General features: G+C 41.8%; 1 long non-coding RNA gene across 1 annotated transcript; it reads left to right on the top strand.

Annotated features, from left to right (window-relative positions):
• Positions 1-2128: 2128 nt before the first annotated feature.
• On the top strand, positions 2129-9824 carry LOC310887679. The gene is made up of 5 exons (XR_014575768.1): positions 2129-4639; positions 5136-5425; positions 5739-6222; positions 8923-9034; positions 9396-9824. It is a non-coding gene; the product is annotated as an uncharacterized lncRNA (long non-coding RNA).
• Positions 9825-15783: the final 5959 nt, after the last annotated feature.

Raw genomic sequence — 15783 nt, 5'->3', positions numbered from 1 at the left:
TTTTTTTTTAGCTTTTAACTTGAGACTTTCTTTCTTAAAATGTACTTCTAATCCAAAAGGGTGGCAACTTTCTATAACTGCTGAACATTGTACATTACCAAGTAAATATCTCACAGAAAACAATGCCCTGGAATAGAACATCTCAAATGCTGCTTAATTACAGACTCGGGTTGACTGTGTGTTATTCATGTAATGTTAATCCAAGTTAGACATCTGGTGCAAGAACGACCAGGAAAACCACACAATTATAAGAGTTGTAAATGACAGTCTGTATACCGAATTTCAAGACTTATTTGAGACTTCACAAGCTCTCACGTAACAGGAGTTTTGCAAGAGCTTCATCTTTTTTGTGATGCCTGACACTAGAAACTAATTTACCTCACATTTTAATTCTATTCAAGATCGGAAGAACGTTCTGGTTTTCAACGCTGTGGAATAATGATCAGAATATGCAGTTCTGAATGTATCTCTCAGACTATTTGTATACACTTCCGTATGTTTTTATTACATTGTTTTATACAGCGCCACTTGTCTTAAGTTTCAGTTGTCTGTTTTGTCCCTCTAAAGTTTCTAGTTACAAACAAATTCATACTGTGATTTTTATTTTTATTATTAAATGCTATCAAACTGTGACGCGCTTCTTACTTACTGGTCCTGCATCAGGAGATGAGTGGGGAACCTGTATTAAATACAGTTGGTCTGAGTAATCTGTCTGGTTTATACAAACTGTGTTGTTCAGAGATGTCTAATGTTTGATCTTTGTTTTTTAAAGATAAAATGCACTTGCCGCACTGTAAATATATAGCACGTCAAATGTATCTAGTATATAAATGCAGCAAAGTTAAAATGGATTTTTACTTGAGTTTTACTTGAGTTATTTAACATGCAATACGTCATGTGACTTGACAGCTTTCAGAGTGTTGGATAATCAAGAAATCAGATCTTCCTTGAAGTGGTAGGTGAGAAGATCCTGTTGGTGTGACCCAGAGAAGACAAGTAACTTGGGACTTCAACTGCCTCGACAAGAATGCAGAAGTCTTTCTCCTTTGAAGTTAAAAGCTTCCAAAAGCAGGCAACAGGTTGGAAGTTCAGCAGGAGCTTTCCACACTGTGTGACACTAAAAAAGGAGCAAGGTTAATGTTTTACTAAATACTTCAAGTAATATTTTGGTACATGGAAAACACCATAAAGCCAAACCGTAAGTGTACCCTGCATAATGTTTCTATGACAACAGTTGTGTTAAGTTACCTAAAGTAACGTGACAAAGAAAACACCCACCTGTCCTGTATCTGGCTTTTTTTTTCCTCTTTTGTCCTTTGGCTCCAAGATTTGGTGTCTTGTGTTTTGTCTGATCAATAACTCTGGGCTTAAATGTATAAAAGGAGTTTAAACGTTCACTGCTGTACTTTTTTAGTGCTTTGTCTATTAAGTGCTCCAGCAACAACTACTGCTGGAACTAGCCACCATACAGGAGTTGGGGAGTGCAGTGAGGGACAGCTTCAGCTTAGCCCTCTGAAGAAAATGGGGCAACTGCAGCGGTGTTGGCTGCTTCTGCCAAGGGGAGGTCTCATTCGTCTCCTTGAGGAGAGGCGATCACTTTTTCTCCCACTTACATTTGACTGAGACACAAGGAAATACTTTGTCAGGTCCTTTTGCTAATTTAGGGTGCTTCTCAAGGGAAACGGAGATCTCCAGCTCTTACTGGAATTAACATTCATAGCTGTAGCATACTTTATTGAATCTATTTTGCAGTGAAAGGGTTTTCTCTGTAACCTGATCATTTAAACTATTGTGCCTAAAAGATCTGACTTCTCCTAAGCACGCTGAATTCACAGCTATTACTCCTCCAGAGGAGGCTTTGCAATTTAACACCTGGAGAACATGTAAACTTCCTGCTATTGTTCTACTGTTTGTTGTTGTTGTTGTTTTTCTTCACTACTAGTATAGGCTTAAGACTTATAGAGAAATGGGCTGTTTTTTTTTTCATTTTCAGCATTGGCTGTTCCTCCCCAGCCCCCCCCCCCCCCCCCCCCTTTTTTTTCAGTCATAGGATATGTGAATGTAAATTCTTGGGAAAGAGGTAGAAAAATATGTCTCAACTGTTGTTTTGTCAGCTATGGGGGGGAAAGCAAATACAGTGGTTTTGGGTATTTTGGCTATTATTCAGAACAGCATGTAGAGGGAGACAGATGTGTTTGGTTTTTTTTTACTGCAATGGTTTCAGAAGCAAGAGGGGAAAAAACACTTTCTCTGGGAGCTGAAGAAGGTGTAATAATCACAGGATGGGTTTCTAAATGGAGTATCTTTCAGAGTTTTCCTGTAGTACTGTTTTTTTTCTTTTCTTCTTTCTTTTTTTACGTAGGTCCTGGGACCTCAGAAATCTACTCAGAATTATGCTCTTATCGAAACTGTAGTGATGGAAGCACCGTTGGTCTATGAAGAATCCAGGAAAGTTCCTTCTGTATTTAGCTGTGAGGCTGAGAATCTCTTTATTCAATCACATTCTGAAACCATTTCTACCAAAGAAAAAGTTGGAAGTATTATAACATAAGCTGATAATGCACATCCTAATATCAATGGTCAGCACAAAATTAGGGAAAGATGCTTTGATACTGAAGTTTAATTCCTTGAACAGTACCGATCAAAGATCAGACAGTACTGTGCAGACAAAGACAAACCAAGAAGATCAAAAGAACCTGAACTAATTTCAGAAGAAAATATTTTTTACATCAGTTTAGTGGGGAAAAAAAAATGTTGTTTTTGCACAGAGTTACATTGGTTAGAGGGAAGGAATGTGCTATCGAGGTAAGCTTGCGGTGATAAGAAAGCTTAACAGAGAACCTTGTAAAATGCAGACAACCAGATTCCTCAGTGCAATTAAGCGAAAATCACAGTGTCAAGTCAGGTAAGTGAAAAAACATTACCACCTCAATTAGTAAAAAAGTCAAAAGAAATTTGAAGAGTAACAGGCTGGCAACTGAAAGCCAGGTATCATCTGTGAAGCATCAGATAGGTTGTGAACCTGCATTACCCAGTCAATGGGGAACCAGGGGAGGGTCCCGGTCGTCGAGAAATAAAGTAGATAAACTGTACTATGTGACTAGTAGGTGCGCTCCTGCTTGTGGGACGCCCGCCATTGCAATCGCGAATAAAAATGCTACTTCGCTGACTCAGATCGTTGCCTGAGCCTATGTTATTGGCTACAGAGTGTTTGTCACAGTCTGACACTGGAGTTCTAAAAATCTTTCATCGATTTTACAGAAAACGCGATTTTACAGGAGAAAATAAATAAATAAAAGCCCTGCCCGCCTCGATCCCCGGCTCCGCTGTACAACGCGCCCGCCCCGAGCCGATCGCCTCGGTGAGTGGCCGCAAAACGGCGGCGACGCCCGACGTAAACGGCCCGCCGCTGCCGGCTCCCCCCACAGCTCGGCAGCCTCCCTCGCGAGGGCTGCCGGGGCCTGCCGGCTCCCTCGGCTGCCTGGAGTGGCTTCGATGCCGGGAAAAAAGCCCTGCCCGCCTCGATCCCCCGCTCCCCTGCAGAATGGGTCCGCCCCGGAGCCGATCGTCTTGGCGAGTCACTCCGGTCATCCTTAGCTATTACACAGAAATACCAAGGTACAAAGGACATATCTAATAACTACGTACAGGTTAATGACTCATCTATTAAAAAGCTGGATAAAGTTGTGGAAAGGCAATTCTCTAGACCAAATGAAGAATTTGGTGACAGAAAAATGGGAAGACAACACCCTGCATATAAAAAAAGGATAGAAAAAAAGATACACGACACCAAAAAAACTGACAAAGAGCATTACCAAAGAAAGAGGGGACATTCTCCTACTGAAGGGAAGGAGACTCAAAACAGAAGCAAAACAGAAGGCCATTCCAGCAAGAGAAGGTGCTCTCGGAGTGTGGAAGTTGTTAAGCAAAAGCGTCACAAGCAGGAGTATTGTGAGAGAAGCAAGTACAGATCTTTCCATAGTGAAAGAAACAGCCCTGATAATGGCAGAAGACCAGTAAAATATTCAAAGTACAGATCTCGAAGCAGAGGAAGATCAGAACAAGATAGCACTAGATATTACCATTCCAAAGGGGAAGGAAGTTGGAGCAGAGAAAGATACTATCGAGATGAACCACGGAGATGGGAAAAATGTAGCTATTACAAGGATTGCTATTCACCTCATGCAGCAGGAGACAGTAGAGAGAGAAAGTTCTCTGACGGTGATAAAGACTTTGACAAATTGACTCAAACTTACTCCAGCAGGTCACATAAGCGTTATCATTGCAAAAGCAGATGGCCTCACGGTTCCCTCTTGAGAGAGGAAGATGTACATCACTTTAGCACACCCAGAGCAGCCTCACATCGTTGCTCAGTACCTCAGCAACATTCTGGAAAACATTTGCGTGAGAGACATGCACTTCCACCTGTGTCAGCTCATTTGGAGAACTGTCGCCAGAAAAAGGCAAAAGAAGGAAACCGAAAAAGACAATATGCTCGTGCAGAAGGTAGTGAAAGTGAAATAGAAAGGAAGCGCAGAAAGATAGAAAAGGAGCTTTTGGGTGGTGAAAACATGAAAAAATATAAGAAGTTCTAGAAGAAAAAGAAGTCTGAAGATAAACAGGGAGAGAAGGATTCCAAGTAAGCAGGGATTCCAGCATAATCAGCATTTTTTTTCCTAATTCTTTTCTGGGTGCTTCTCATGTTTTGTTTTTTTATCGTAGTTTCTAAGTTATTTAGATTGCATAATCTGGCTGCGGATCATGACTGGGGACCATTGGGTTGATCAGTGAAGACAGGAAAGATATTGCTGAATTGTGTCAGAGCACTAGCTTTGGACCACGTAGTTCGAATCACATCTGCACACCATTCTGGATTAGGTTAAAACATTTTGTTCTTTTACTTGCACATATTCCAGAGCTACCCATTGTTAATGATCTGTGTACCAACCGGGACCTATGGTCCTTCAATCTGAGGGCTTAAGTTTGCTGCATCTAAAGTAAGTTACATGTGCACAAAGTACCACAAAATAGCTGACACGCGGCAAATCATCCCCTGTGGTAAACTAAATAAAGTTTCCTATATGCAACAAGTGGCACATCTTTTTTTCTCTTTTTAACTTGCATGTTTCTTTCAGACTTTATGATTTGTATTTCTCTGCGCTCCACTTTGACACCGCCAATCGCAAGCGTAACAAAAAGAAGAAAAAGGAGAAACATGAGGAAAGTGGCAGGCTTCTTGGAATACTTAGATCCTCGTTTCCAGAAGAAAAGCCGGGAGAAGAAGGAAGAATCCCATCCTCCAGATGGCTCTTCTGAGAGCAATGCAGAAGTGAGGGCAGTAACCAACCTTACAAAGAAGGGAAGCCTTCCAGTGCAGGTGAAAGCAAGAAATACAGCTCCATCGCATCCAGCGAGTATATTAAAGGTAAGCGGCTGCAGCATGTTTATGGGTTTCCTTTTAGATTAATCTAGAGATTATTTAAAACAGTCTTTAAATGCTTGATGACTGAACAGTCTGCTGGATATTAAAATATGTTTTGAAAAACATGTTTCAAATGTTGTTTTCAGGTATGTGGGGAGGACAAATACAGTGGCTATGAGTATTTTGGCTATTATTCAGAACAGCATGTGGAGGGATATGTAAAATATGTAATATGTAAAAGTATGTAATATGTAAAAATCCTGTTATTTTTTCTACTGTTTTTTTTTTCCTTTTTCTTTTTTCTCTACTATTACAGGTTTAAGAATACAGAGAAATGCGCCGATGGAAGCCATGTAAATAGTCTCCAAATTTGTATTGGGTTTAAGCTGAAAGAATTTTGTGTCTGCAGAAATTATGATACTGTCATACTGTTGTTCTATCTCTATATACATCTAATTGTTAGACTGCTGGATTTGTTCCCAGTATTGATGACAAAGCACACTATAGATGCTGTCTACGTTACTGGAAAATGATTTGTTTCAAAGTAAAACGACTTCCAGGTGAGGTGAATGCTGAGCATGCTCTTCCTGCCTCCTTCACAGTGCTCATAGTAGATCGCTTAAGTATGTATTAGTCAGATTCTCTTATAAACTCCTAGTGCATCTCCGGAATTTTGAATTTACAGTGACTTTACACTCTTCTTTCTCGCTCCTCTAGGCAGTTTCATCTGTTATCAGAGCTCTAGAACTATTTGTGAAACCTGAAGAGCCGGATGGAGAGAATTGCTATAAATGTAGCGAGTAAGATTATTACTAATTATGTCTTAATACTAGATATTAGTTTTATGTATTGCATGACTTAGAGCATAAGTTATCTTTTAACTTCATTTAGAAATAAGGAGACGCAGCTTCATTGTTGTTGTTGTTGTTGCTTCATTTTGTTTAAACAACTGGTGCACTGAAATAATCCCCAACTTGAAAACGTTACATCTGTTTTGGAAATCTAAGAAGAGTGGCTATTAGCTGATATTGGACTTTTCTCGTAGCATTGTCTGCACCATGGCTTGTCAGGCTTCCTAGAAGTGTAGCTGCATGCTGAAATATTCATATTGGCAGAAGTGAAAAGACATGCCCAGTAAGTAGTGGTGAGCTGAAGCAAGGAACTATGGAGAATGATTTGGAGTGGAAGGCAGCAGCAGGTTCCTGAAGGTCCTAGAGTTCACTGTGAATCAAAGTTAGATTGAGTGTCAGGGAATGTGAGCTGGCTCTGTGGTAATTGATGTTAGCAGCCTGTGCTGGCTCACTAAACAGCGTCTTGCACAGCTCTTGAACTGTGAAACCTGTCGATGTGGACTAATGTCTGAAATGAGCTCCCTTAAGCCTAACCCGTGCACAGGGAAAGCCTATTGAGTTCAGGCGCTCTCTGCGCTGATCAATATGTAAGATGTTTCTACGTATGTGAGAAACAATTGAACATTTGTATAAGATGGTTTGGCAAAACAAGTTGTTAGTCAAACATCCCCTCAGAAAAGCACAGAGTGCCCGGCTCAGTTCTGTAGGATTCATAGAATATCATAGAATCATAGAATATCCTGAGTTGGAAGGGACCCTTAAGGATCATCAAGTCCAACTCTTGATACCGCACAGGTCTACCCAAAAGTTCAGACCATGTGACTAAGTGCACAGTCCAATCGCTTCTTAAATTCAGACAGGCTCGGTGCAGTGACCACTTCCCTGGGGAGCCTGTTCCAGTGTGCAACCACCCTCTCTGTGAAGAACCCCCTCCTGATGTCAAGCCTAAATTTCCCCTGCCTCAGCTTAACCCCGTTCCCGCGGGTCCTGTCACTGGTGTTAATGGAGAAAAGGTCTCCTGCCTCTCGACACCCCCTTACGAGGAAGTTGTAGACTGTGATGAGGTCTCCCCTCACCCTCCTCTTCTCCAGGCTGAACAGGCCCAGTGACCTCAGCCGTTCCTCGTACGTCTTCCCCTCCAGGCCTTTCACCATCTTCGTAGCCCTCCTCTGTACACTCTCCAACAGTTTCATGTCCTTTTTATACTGTGGTGCCCAGAACTGCACACAGTACTCGAGGTGAGGCTGCACCAGCACAGAGTAGAGCGGGACAATCACCTCCCTTGACCTACTAGCGATGCCGTGCTTGATGCACCCCAGGACACGGTTGGCCCTCCTGGCCGCCAGGGCACACTGCTGGCTCATATTCAACTTGCTGTCTACCACGACCCCCAGATCCCTCTCTTCTAGGCTGCTCTCCAGCGTCTCATCGCCCAGTCTGTACGTGCAGCCAGGGTTTCCCCGTCCCAGGTGCAGGACCCGGCACTTGCTCTTATTGAACTTCATGAGGTTGGTGATCGCCCAGCTCTCCAACCTATCCAGATCCCTCTGCAAGGCCTTTCCACCCTCATTCGAGTCCACAACTCCTCCAAGTTTGGTGTCATCAGCAAACTTGCTCAAAATACCTTCTATTCCTACATCCAGATAGTTTATAAAAATATTGAAAAGTACCGGCCCTAAAATGGAGCCTTGAGGGACCCCACTGGTGACCGCCCGCCAGCCTGACGCAGCCCCATTTACCATAACCCTTTGGGCCCTGCCCGTTAGCCAATTGCTCACCCATCGTATGATGTTTTTATTTAGCTGTATGGTGGACATTTTGTCCAGTAGGATCCTATGGGAAACCGTGTCAAAAGCCTTGCTGAAGTCCAAAAAAATCACATCAGCTGGTTTCCCTTGGTCCATCATACGGGTAATCTTATCATAAAAGGAAATCAGGTTAGTTAGGCAGGACCTACCCTTCACAAACCCATGCTGGCTGGGGTCATGCCTGACCCCTCTAAATGAAAAATGCAGTATCCACTTCTTGTTGTTGGAAACTAAGGAAATTAGGGTGTTGAATCAAGAGCGTCCACTAGGTTGTTAAAGCAATTTAATCCCAGGTTCGTCTTAGCCTGCGGATCCTAGAAAGCAACATGCAGCGTATTCAGGATTCTCATAACTGATATGTGAGGAAGAGAAAGAACTGTAATAGCACCTCACATCTGAATTGCATGGTCCTTCGTTAATGGGCTCTTTGAGGTGTGATCGGTTCAGTCACACATAAAGCCAGAATTTTCCATCTTTTTGTGAGTTTAAAAGGAAAGGCCTTGCACATGTACAGTACTTTTTCCATTGCTGATAACTGTTATTAGTCTTATATATAACTCATTTTTAATATATTTTTTTATATTTTATAACTCCCTGGTAATACGCTTTTGTGAGAGATTCCTGTTCCCGCTATGCTCTGAGTTGTTGGGAAAACTTACCTTCTTCTCTGTATTAACAAACGTGACATGCAGTGTATGGGTTTATGAAAAGAAAAAACCAAACATATTATGCAAGTAAATATCATTCAAATAGCATAAGCATGCGTGAGACATTAAAACGAGTTTGTTTTGGGGGCGAAAAAGAAGATGCTTTCAAACACTTGTCTCTGCTTGTTTTTAAGGTGTAAAAAGATGGTTCCTGCATCCAAGAGATTTACCATACACCGTTCTTCCAATGTTCTCACAATATCACTGAAAAGATTTGCAGATTTCACAGGTGGAAAGATCAACAAGGTATATTTACCGCTGTAATGCAACTTTGTCATCATGTAATGGGACATCCCCCAAAGCTGAAAGTTGTTGATTTTTTTCAGACAATAATTGTAGACTGACGACTGTGGCTTATTCTTTCTCTTAATATCAGTAAAGTTCCTGCTTGACAAGAAGCATATACTTTCCTCTGAGAAGGCTAATTCATCAGAAAACAGTTGTCTGCAACTTCTAGTATTAAACGTTGCTTATGGGAAGACTTATTTTTAGTGAATCAAGAAATATATTAATATAATTCCAGTCTCTGTTTTTTGGAAGTGTTTTTCTGTGGCTAGTCCACGAAGTACTCTGGGATAATTTTTCTATCTTCTTGGTCTCTCTTTAGGAAGTAAAATATCCTGAGTATTTGGACCTTTGAGCCTACATGTCTCAATCAAGTGGAGAACCACTCATCTGTGCCTTATATGCGGTGCTGGTGCATCATGGTATCAACTGTCACACAGGACACTATGTATGCTACATAAAGGTAGAAGTCAACATCAGTTCTAACAGGGTAAAGGTTGTGCTGGCAAACCAATTAAGGTGTTACTAGTAGTACTGTTTCTAGGCAAAAAGATTTTCTGAAATAATCCCAAACTTGAAAATGGGATCTTGTATAAAATCTTAAGCTGTGATCGACTCTCTGCTTAACAGAGGCCAAACGTGTACCTACTGAGAAGCTAGGTGATAAGTGTTTTTGTACACTTATAAGTGGTCATTTTGTAAAGAGACTGCTGAAAAATCTGAACAGTGCTGCTGCAGAACTCTGAATGGGGGGCTAGCAACTGTCTTAACTGATCTGGAATCTTGAGTTTACTTTTCAGTGGACAGGAGGAGAGTCTCTCAAGGCAAACAGGGAGAGAAATAACACCCAATACTCATGTCAACATAAATTTATGCTCAGAGTTTAGGTGTAGGAACAGCATCGGTATGTATATGGAACATCGGGAGAGGAAACTATATCGGTATTTTCAGTTTTTCTACTTCCTTGTCAGAGAGACGTTATCTCCAAATTAGAAATTGATGTATTTTGAATAAGGGCTGGTGGATCGGATTTATTCTTACTAGTGTTAATATTTGCTCTTGAATAGTACTTAATACCTGGTAATGCATCAATCAATCGTCAAAAATAAACTTAAAAATGTGTAAGGCTTATCTCGTTGGTCGATACAAAGATCAAGGTCTTTTCTCTTTTCTCTTTTTTTTCCCCAGTATTGTTTTTCTGTTTTCCTTCTCACTGCAGCCTTGATTTTGTTTCTTGTCCCTTAAGTATGTTTTCAATACTTAAGTATGTTTTTCAGTGTGTTGTTGAAACGTATTCCCTTTCAATGCGAATAAAGGAGCTGTCACTGGTGTCTGCAAGTTGAAGACTGGAGCTTATCTGAAAATCACTGAGCCCAAGAGCTGTCACCTTAGTCTTCCAATAGGACAAGGATGTCTTCATTTCTTAGTTAAATGCATTTTTCAGGTTTGTGTATTATTTTCTCAGGAATGGAAAGTGTGCACACAATTTGCCAGTTGTGGGACTAGGAGTTTTGTTACTTCCTGTGCTTTGTTTAACCTGTCTTAAGTTTAAGGGATAGCAATCAAGGTGTACTAGAAATCTGAAAACACTTTATGCTTTGTTCTCTCAGTCATTTTGGTATAACAAACTAGCTTATGTTTTAAACCCTCCATTAGGTTAGCGGTTTCCCTAAACGTAACAAGTCCCCGTGTGTAATACAGTAACAAAAAATTAAGTATAGATATTCATCCTGTCATTATTCAGCTTCTGCCTATGGACACACAATTACGCTTATTTAAAGCGGTATCATCTTGAAACCTAATCAGCATGTTAGAAAGCACTTAGTATCAGTTATCGGCTTTTGTCCTGGAGGGCTGAGGTTTGGTTTGTTTTGTTTTACATTCAGCATTTCCTTTTCTAGCTTCCATTCCCCTGTTGTTTTGCATGAGGAAAACATGCAGCTTTACAAAGTAGAATGGAAAGAGATGCTTTTCAGTCTAACTTTTCAGTTTTTTGTAGGAGTTTTAAATGTGGTAGGTGCAAAAAGCATAAGTACTGCTGCCAAAGTTATATTCAAACAAGTATTTCTTGGAGAAGCAGAAGAAGCCCAGGGAGAAATAAATTTACAAACATGCTCTTCATGCTCTCCTTTCCCAAGATTTCTCTGAGATATATCCCATAGTCTGTGGGTTTTGAGGTATGTGGTTCCCAGGAGTGAAAAGGAGGGCCAAACATCTCTCCTCTTGGATCTCAACGTGCCAGGGCTTTAGTGTACTGCCACTTATGGCTCCGCTTTTTCACCTGGAAAAAGTGACCTCGTGATGTAGACTGAGGAGCCCTGCTATTGTTCTACTTTTTTTTTTCTTTTTTTTTTTCCTACCAATATAGGCTTAAGAATATAGAGAAATGTGCTGATGAAACAATAAAAAAGCCAGCTTGGTACATCTCCTTATTAAAAAATAAATACAAACTTGAGCTCCTGATTGGCTTCATGCTGAACTCTGTGCTGTTCTTGTCATAATCTTGGTCTCTCAGTAGATAATATGGTTTAATTATGAATAGAATCATGTGATGAAGAAGATCTCACACTGCAACAAATTCAACATCTAAAATGAAATTTTACATTTTCCATGATTTTCTTTCTGAGCAGAAGTGTGTAGTATTAAATATATATATATATCTGTGATGAAGCCACGGTCGCAGTTACTCAGATATTTTAATAAGCACTTGCAGTAAGATAAATTGCTGCATCTTTTAGCATTATTTAATTGTAGGGTTAGAGACATGTTGATTCAACAGAGCTGTAAAGTTTCTAAGAGGTCACTTTGAAAAATACCAGCTAAATTACTGGCAAGACTGCACCCGTTCTTAAAAACAAACAACCCCCCAATAATCTATTTTCCTCTCACAGATAACTGAAGTAATCCCCAAAGAAGACAGTTCACTATCCAAAGGCAAATTTTATTTTTAAACATTTTCTACATTTTATACCTAGCCACAACTTAACAACCAGTTAACAGTCAGTGACAATCCTGTTCAGTGTTGAAAATGTCATTCTGGCATAGGAAACAAAGGACTTCATCTTCTTGCTTTACAGCTGAATGCCTTTTACATAATGTTTGGAGAAGTGAAATCTTGGAAGAGGTTTTCAAAAATTCTGCCCGGTTTGGATGATGAAGTAAATTGCCATAGTCAGTAGATTCTGGCACTGACAAGTTCCTTCAAGCTAAAGAGGGAGTGCGATTGTTGCAAAGCACGTCTGTGTTTTGAGACAGGGACGACCACAAGTTTTAATCTTAAAATACGACATGGAGGGGAGGCTGGTTGTTCACACATTCTTGCAAACATTAATACAATCTGTCCCATTATCAAGAACAAAATTAGGGACTGAACGGAGGTCTTTCAAATACCAGTGTTGCAAAAATAGACTTTTTATGCTACTAATGTCAAAAGAATCCTGATTGTACTAAACTGTAAGTGTCTCTTCTAGCTGATAAATCAGGAACAGCACAGAAGAAAATGCGTCTGCTCTAATGCTCTTTGGGCTTCGGTGAATTCTCTGGCCAGCAGATGGTGAACTCGTTTTTTCTAAACCAGTCAAAAGTATAGGAAGAAAGTAAATGTCTTGCATACATTACACAAGTCCAGGGCATTGGGATCACTGGGCTATATAAGTGAAAGAGATGTACCCCAACAGTACCCCACTTTGATACGCTGCTTGCAACATAAGCAGGATAGGAGGGCTGTGCAAAGCAATTCTGGTAAATTGAGGAATTCATGTATTTCATCAAGCCTAAAGATACTAATTAGTTTCATGTGGGGGAAGGTCAGTCTTTCAAAGAAAAGAAAAAATGTCTCTTAAGCAGGATTTTCTGCATGGTGGAATATAATCTGAAAAAAGGCCACTTCAGCAGGTTATTTATTTATTTTTTACTGTATTGAACCTCTTAAATTAAGCTAGGGACAGACTAGGAACAACTGAGGACTTGTTAGAGTGTGCCTTTTCACCTGGACTCATGTTACTTTGAATAAATTAACAAGGATAGCTAGTGATAATTTGTGATTTAAGGAAATTCCAGATACGTGAGAGAAAGAGCAGCATTAAAGCAGTTAAATTCCTGCATTCCTAAGTGCTCTCTCTAGCAAGTTTCTGAACGCTTCTGTTCTGTGGCCAGGATTTGGTCAGCTTGACCACAAGATCACTAGTAAAACAAGGATGCCGTCCAGTCAAACCTTCAGATGAATGTAACTTACCTAAGGTCTACCATTTGCTATCAAAGCAGGTAGCTTTGTCCTAATATTCTATACAGTTCACCAGTTTCAGCATAGAACTGAAATGCAGTCAGTTTAATGGGAGGTCTTTGGAAGCCGCCTTCTCCAGTCAGTTCAGCCCTGTAGTCAGAGAGCAGATCAAGCCGTGTGCAGGGTTGTGACTTCTCTCTTCAGAAAGAAAACCACTGAGCCAGACAGTTCCATGTTGAGTATCACAACAGGGAATGACATTTCTTCCCTTTGTCTTTCAGATGCAGAGCTTACTGATGGAAGCCTTCAATACTCAGACTAAACCTACCATCAAAACTGACGACCTTTTTACCATCCAAACCAACCATTTTTCTGTCAAACCCAACAACTTGGGTTTTGAAATGAAACTGGTAAGCCACAAGTCTTTATTGAATCTATTTTGCAGTGAAAGGGTTTTCTCTGTAACCTGATCATTTAAACTGTTGTGCCTAAAAGAAGGGCACTTGCAAGAGCAGTTATAATCCATGCTAATCCATGCTCCATGCTGTTCCTTACAGTCAGCACACCAGGTTCCCCCAGTGCGGTAACATGTAAGGGTGGAAGCCTAGGGAACACTCAGGTAATGCAGCTACACTCTACCCTGAAAGCCTCCTCAATGCTCTACAGTTTCTTTAAAATGTGAATATTAGTTTAATTTTCCTAGTCACTTTAGGCAATTACTCCACAAGACCTTATTGCTCTCCACAACTCCCTCTTAGAGGTTGTAGCAGCGTGGGGGTCGGTCTTTCTCCCAAGCAGCAAGCGACAGAAGAGGAATTGGCCTCAGGTTTCACCCAGGAAGGCATGGGGTGGATATGAGGAAAAAATTCTTCAAGGGTTGTGAGGCCTTGGAAGAGGCTGCCCAGGGAAGGGGTTGAGTCACTGTCCATGCAGCTCTGCAAAAGACGTGTAGATGTGGTGCTTGGGGACGTGGTTTAGTGGTAGGGCTGGGTTAGCGCTTGGACTTGATGACCTCAGAGCTGTTTTCGAGCCTAAAGGATTTGACAATTCTATGATAATAAGCACAAGTGCTGAGACACAGAGCTGACCAAGCAAACATAGAGACAAGGACAAGACACAAACCATGAGGATTCTTCTGAACAGAAGAGTAGAGAAAGCAGCTAGAAATAGAAGATCTTTTTAGAAGAGAACTTTCCAAGCTAGAGAAAGAGGAAAGCATATGTGTGTAACTTCAAACTTGAACAAGAAAGGAAAAGCATGCTAAACACTGACAAGAAAAACACAAAGAAATATAAACACCAACACTTTAGACTAAAACTTCAAGAATGATTTGGCATTCGTTATCTTGTTGAGGTTTACGGAAGTTGCCAGAAATATTTTTTTTCTGGGGGTGAATCTGATAAATTATCTTAAATTTAACTGTCACTGACAAACCTGTGAGTCCAAGGAAATAGATACTGAGTGGTGTCCCAGTAGGCAGGAGGGCAGCGGTGGCTGTGTCGCCCAGGTGTCACAGTGGGGCCGTGTCATGGCAGCCCAGTCAGGATAAAAGGCCCCTGGTTGCGGGCAGGCCCCAGTCGGGATGGAAGCCCCTGGCAGCAGGCAGCAGAGGGCAGAGCAGGGCAGGACAGGGAGGTGAGTGCACGATGGAGCAGGGGCTGAAGTGCAGTGCGAGCCTGAATGGTCCAGGAACCGATGTGGGGAGGAGATGCTTGTGTGCTCATCCCAGTGCAGAGATGATGCCCGGGTGCCTCAGAAGATGCCCGCGGGACTCAGGAGCTGCTTTCTTGCTCGATGGAAGTTCTTGGCTATGGCAAGAAGAATCTGGGTGCTCCCCAGGCTTCTAGCTGCTCTGTCCAGATGCTCCCTGGGTGCGCAGGGAAATGCTTGGTTTCTCCAAGAAGACAGCTGGGTGATGCAGAGATTTTTTTGGATGTCTCAGGAAGATGGATTGGTGATCCTGGCTGTTTCTTGGTGGCTCCAGAGAAATGCTTGAGTGCTATTTGGGGATGCTTGTGTACCCTAGGAGATGTGCTTGTGTGCCCAAGGGAGAGGCTAGTTTGATCCAGGGTAAAGCTTTGTTTCTCCAGGGAGGATTTTGGGTGCTCCTGGGAGATGGTTGGGTGCTTTTTGTGTGATGCTTGGCTCCAGGGAGATGCTGGAGTGCTGTGAGGAGATGCTTGGTTCCTGCAATTTGGTATGTGTGTCCCCTGGGGGATGCGTGCATGAGCACGGGGACATACTTGAATGACCCTGGTAGGTACTTGTGCAGCCCTCGGAAGCTCTTGGGTGCCAAGGGAGGTGCTTCCCATGTCCAGTGAGATGTTTGTGTGCCCCAGGTGGTGTTTTGGTGCCCTGGGGAGATGCTAAGGTTCTCCAGTCAAATGTAGGACTGTGGTGGGAAGGTTCCGCTGGGGGACACCGGGGTGGGTCCTCCGGCGCCCATTGGGGCCCACTGGGGGACACCGGGGTGGGTCCTCCAGGGCGC

The sequence above is a fragment of the Anser anser genome (genome assembly GCF_964211835.1).
Source record: "Anser anser genome assembly, chromosome: 28".
Classification (NCBI taxonomy): domain Eukaryota; kingdom Metazoa; phylum Chordata; class Aves; order Anseriformes; family Anatidae; genus Anser; species Anser anser.
This window is presented reverse-complemented; position numbering and strand designations above follow the sequence as displayed.